At 42.9% G+C, this 4,606-nt stretch overlaps 1 long non-coding RNA gene across 1 annotated transcript; it reads right to left on the bottom strand.

Annotated features, from left to right (window-relative positions):
* Positions 1-3,193: 3,193 nt before the first annotated feature.
* On the bottom strand, positions 3,194-3,756 carry LOC117191349. Its single transcript, XR_004474017.1, has 3 exons — positions 3,675-3,756; positions 3,305-3,575; positions 3,194-3,235 (listed from the first exon to the last, which is right to left on the bottom strand). It is a non-coding gene; the product is annotated as an uncharacterized LOC117191349 (long non-coding RNA).
* Positions 3,757-4,606: the final 850 nt, after the last annotated feature.

Genomic DNA, 4,606 nt, shown 5'->3' on the forward strand with positions numbered 1-4,606 from the left:
TTGTTCTTGACTGGCTCTCTGGATGTTGTTCCGGACGATGGCGAATACTTCTTTCAGCCTCGTCGCTTTGCTGGTGGCCGTCTCTGGCGTAATTCCTGTCCCGGGCGTGACTTCGTCGTAGAGGGCGCCGGGGAGTCGGGGCTCTCTTTCTTGCAGGAGGAAGGCGGGGCTGAATCCGGTCGTCTCGGAGACGCTGGAGTTGATCGCCAATGTCATCTCGGGTAGGAGCTCGTCGCATGTATGTAGGAAACGAAGGAAAGAGAGAGACACGAAGCGGTCGTGTTTTCGTCGTGTCGTCGGGATAGAGCAGCAAACGGATCTGAGAGAGCCGATAGCAAGAGAGAGAGATCAGTCAGTTGTCAGTTCAGCCACGCATCAGACGTACACGCATATAATTAGTCACAAACATACTTGTAAAACTTGGAGCTGTTATAATTTTAAGTCCAACATACTTATCAAATAAATGTTACTCGTTGCCATCAAGCTTGTCCGAAAATAAGCCCAAGACAACAACATTTGCAAGTGAGATTTGTGCGTGTATTTGGAAATTTTGGCGAACACGAGACTGTAGACACAAGAGATCGGTCGCGGTGCGAAATTGAATTGCAGTCTGGCCTATAAGTGCGAGAGAGCCACTTGTCGAAGAAGGCGCATTAGTGTTAGCAGACATTCAAAAGAGAGCAGAAGCGACAAAACGACGGCAGACGGCAGCAAACACAGCAAGAATCAAAACCTTCGTTGTTGTTGTTGTGCATTCCGTCTGAGAGGCTAGAGCTACAAGGAGACAAGCGGCACAGAGACGACAATCTGAGCGCGTTCGTTCCAAAGAGAGCAGAAGCAGCGACGATTCGGGAAGCGACAACGAGTTAACGGCGAACAGCGAGAGCAAGGCAAGGCAACAAAGAGAGGACAGCAACAGCGACATCGACAGGCAAGCGAGATCTGGATGTGGTGGTGTGTGTGCGTCAAATTTGGAGTCTGGAAAGTTCTGCGCAGAAGCGAGAGTCAACAAGGGTAAACCCATAGTTAGCGTTAACAGAGAAGCGATCGTTAACAGTGACGACTTTAAAGGCGTTTTCGGAGTCGATGTTAACTGGAAAATTGTTAACAGGCCAGCAGTAATAAGGTTGTTTAAGTTGATTTAATCACTTTTTTTTAGATACAAGCTAATATCAATTATTTTGTATTTAAATCGTCACGATGCAAGTTGAAGAGATAATGACACTGAGAGTCGCAGATTTGCGAGAGAAGTTAAGAGAGCTTGCGTTGCAGACGACGGGACGAAAGCGCGATTTGCAAGATAGACTATTAATACATCACGGCTTTCCAGTTGAGGATGAAGAAGCGTCAGAGGATGAGTCCGTAGTAACAGTCCGTAGTACCGTAGCAGTTCGACCAGGTACGCGACAGGCAGAGTATAAATCTTGGTTTACGCTAAAAGACGTGGAAGGTAGTGTGTCACAATTTTCTGGTTCCAATAACCCCAACATCAATCAATGGATAGAGGAATTAGAAGAATGCGCAGCTACTGTTCAATGGAGTCAATTACAATTATTCATTTATGCCAAGCAGTTGTTAGTTGGTGCAGCAAAATCTTTCGCTCGTAGTTTGCGTGATATTCGTAACTGGAATTCGTTGAAGGCAACTCTGTTGGATGAGTTTAGTGTTAAACTGTCGTCCGTAGAAGTACATAGAATGTTGCAAAAGCGCCACCAGAAAAAAGGAGAGTCGTTGCATGAGTTTTTGTATGCGTTAATGGAGATAGCCAAGCCAATTAAACTAGATGATGAGAGTTTAATCGAATATTTTGTGGATGGTATACCAGACGCTAGGGCAAGTAAGGCAATGCTGTACCAAGCTAGAAACTTAAAGGAGCTTAAATTTCAGTTCGATGTTTACCAGAAAGCTAGAGGCGGATCCAAGCCGATGAGTAAGAATTGGCCGCTGAGTAATAAAAGTGAGAGTTCGGCGAAAGGGTCGATGGCAGAGAATTTTAGGAAATGTTTTAAGTGTGGAGACAAATCGCATTTGAGGAAAGATTGTCCCAAAAATGATTTTTGTTGTTTCAAATGTGGCCAACCAGGACACCGTGCTGCAAGCTGTAATGTCAAGGTCGAAACCAGACAAGAAAAGAGATCGAATACGAACATTATTCGAGATAAGGAAGTCGTTGATAAGCCGTCAGGTATTTTCACTCCATCAGGTTTGGAATTAAAGGATATTAAGTACGCGAATTTGGTATTCCATGGTTTGATTGATACTGGAGCAGATTTGTGTTCAATTCGCTGGAGTGTATTTTTGAAATTTGGAAATCTTGAACTGGTCGGCCAGGAGAAATGTTTAACAGGTATTGGAGATAGTCAAGTTGTAACTTTTGGTAGCTTTTCGATACCAGTGAAAATCGATGAGATTGAAATGGAGGTAGAATTTCAATTCATTCCAGACGAGGATATTGGTTTTGAAGCCATTTTAGGAAGGACTATTCTGGATCATGTTGACATGCAAGTTTCTAAGACAGGAACAAGATTTGTTCGTAGAGTTTGTGGCGAGGATAAAGATAAGAAACTTGATCAGGTAGCATCGTCCTCATGCGTGGAATTGTTTAATGAATATAAAGGCATTTGCATGTCAAGTATTGACGAAGTTGAGAAGGAGTTTTCAATTGATGTTGGTCATCTCAGTGAAGCACATGCTAGAGAGGTTTGGGGTATGGTAGGAAAGTACCAACCTCAGAGAAATGTAGATGCGCCGATAAAAATTAAAATTGTATTAGTGGATGAGATACCAGTTTTCCAGCATCCGAGACGATTACCGTTGTGTGAACAGGAAATCGTGGACAAGCAAGTGGAAGAGTGGCTGGCTCAGAAGATTATAAAGCCAAGTACATCGGAGTATGCATCACCAGTAGTGTTGGTACCCAAAAAGAACGGTAGCAAGAGACTATGATGTGATTACCAAAAGCTGAATGAGAAAATAGTTCGCGATAACTTTCCAATGTCACATATGGATACAGTGTTGGAGAAACTGCAGGGTGCAAAGTATTTCACCACGTTGGATTTAACAAATGGTTTTTTCCATGTGCCTGTAGAAGTCGAGTCTCAAAAATATACGAATTTTTATATGTACCATTTGGAATTTCAAATTCTCCAGCGGTGTTTACTAGATTTATAATGGCTGTGTTGAGAGATTTGGTAAAGAATAATGAAGCAGCAGTCTATATGGATGACGTTATTATCTGTAGTCAAGATATAGAAGAGGGTTTGTTAAAGTTGAGAAAAGTACTGAAGATAGCGGAAATTCCTACATTTGCGAGCCGAGAAAAATGGTGCCAGAGGACGGAGCCGATTCGCCAGGGTGACATGGTCTTCATCTGCGATCTAGCCTTGCTCCGTAGAGATTGGACATCGTGGAGGGCGTTTACCAAGGAGTCGATGGAGTCATCAGACGCGCAAGTGTGCGAGTGAATTTCTGTGGCCTCTCTCGGTTGCGGTTTTGGATTTGAGTGAAGCGGTTCTTCAGGGGTCGGGGATGTCGATGGCCGATAGTTGTCCGCGATAGGCGAGATAGTATTAGATCTAGTGTTTAATGTATATCGATAAAAGGTGAATTTCTAGCCATAAATGAACGGGCATACTTTCGGCTACCATGAGGTGCCGTCACAATTTTAAGCTTACCGTTTTTGCTGTCGCGTGGTTAAAGCAGGAGGCTAGGTTATGATCGATGTACTTTATAGGATAAAACATTGCCAGTACCTGTAGAGGTCAGCAGCAGCGGCAACTTACGACAATAACTGCTCTTACGGATTCATTTGGTGCTGTTAAAGGCAACTCCGCGGAACCACCGACACTAACTTTATAAAAAGGTATTTTTCATTGATCCCCAATGAAAAATAATGAAATAAGCGAAGATCAACATTTCACAACATAAGACAATATGAGTAAGTAAGATGAGTAACGCCATACAAATTTGTTGTACTCGAATTTTCTGACCGGCTCAAGAGCTGACTCCAGGCTCTCTTGAAATTGTTGAAATTGTTCAAGAGCCAGCCAGAGCGTCTATACATGAGGCTGAGATGCTCGCAATGCCAAAAAATTTTATTAGTTTATTAGTTTTTTTACGGCTGTCGAAGCATACACCGCTTACTTTAGAATTAATTAGAGACTATGACACTTTTGACGACGATTGCCCAGAATACAAAAATTTCATATTTTGTATATCCTTTATATGCTAATTTTTTTGAAGACATAATAAACAAATTTAATGATCAAATGTACATACAGTAGCGGACAGTGAAATATGGACACTCATGTTATCTAACTTTAAACCGATGGCGCGTATTCAAAAACTCGAATCCCAGTCGGGAAACATTTTTATTATGTAGATACATTTATTAGCTGTCTTATTAAGGTTAAAACAATCTGGTCTGATGAGCTCGTGAGGTGGCTCAAAGGGGGCCTAGCTGAGGCCACCGGACGGGTCGCAGGTTGCGGATAGCGAACGACCTACCTATATACAGGTCATATAGGTAGGTCAGCTGCGAATAATCGGACATCCCTAGGGAGATTACCGAAAATAAGCAGCCCCGGACAGCCAGCGGGTGTTCGCG

The sequence above is a fragment of the Drosophila miranda genome, assembly GCF_003369915.1.
Source record: "Drosophila miranda strain MSH22 chromosome Y unlocalized genomic scaffold, D.miranda_PacBio2.1 Contig_Y1_pilon, whole genome shotgun sequence".
In the NCBI taxonomy this organism is placed as follows: Eukaryota; Metazoa; Arthropoda; class Insecta; order Diptera; family Drosophilidae; genus Drosophila; species Drosophila miranda.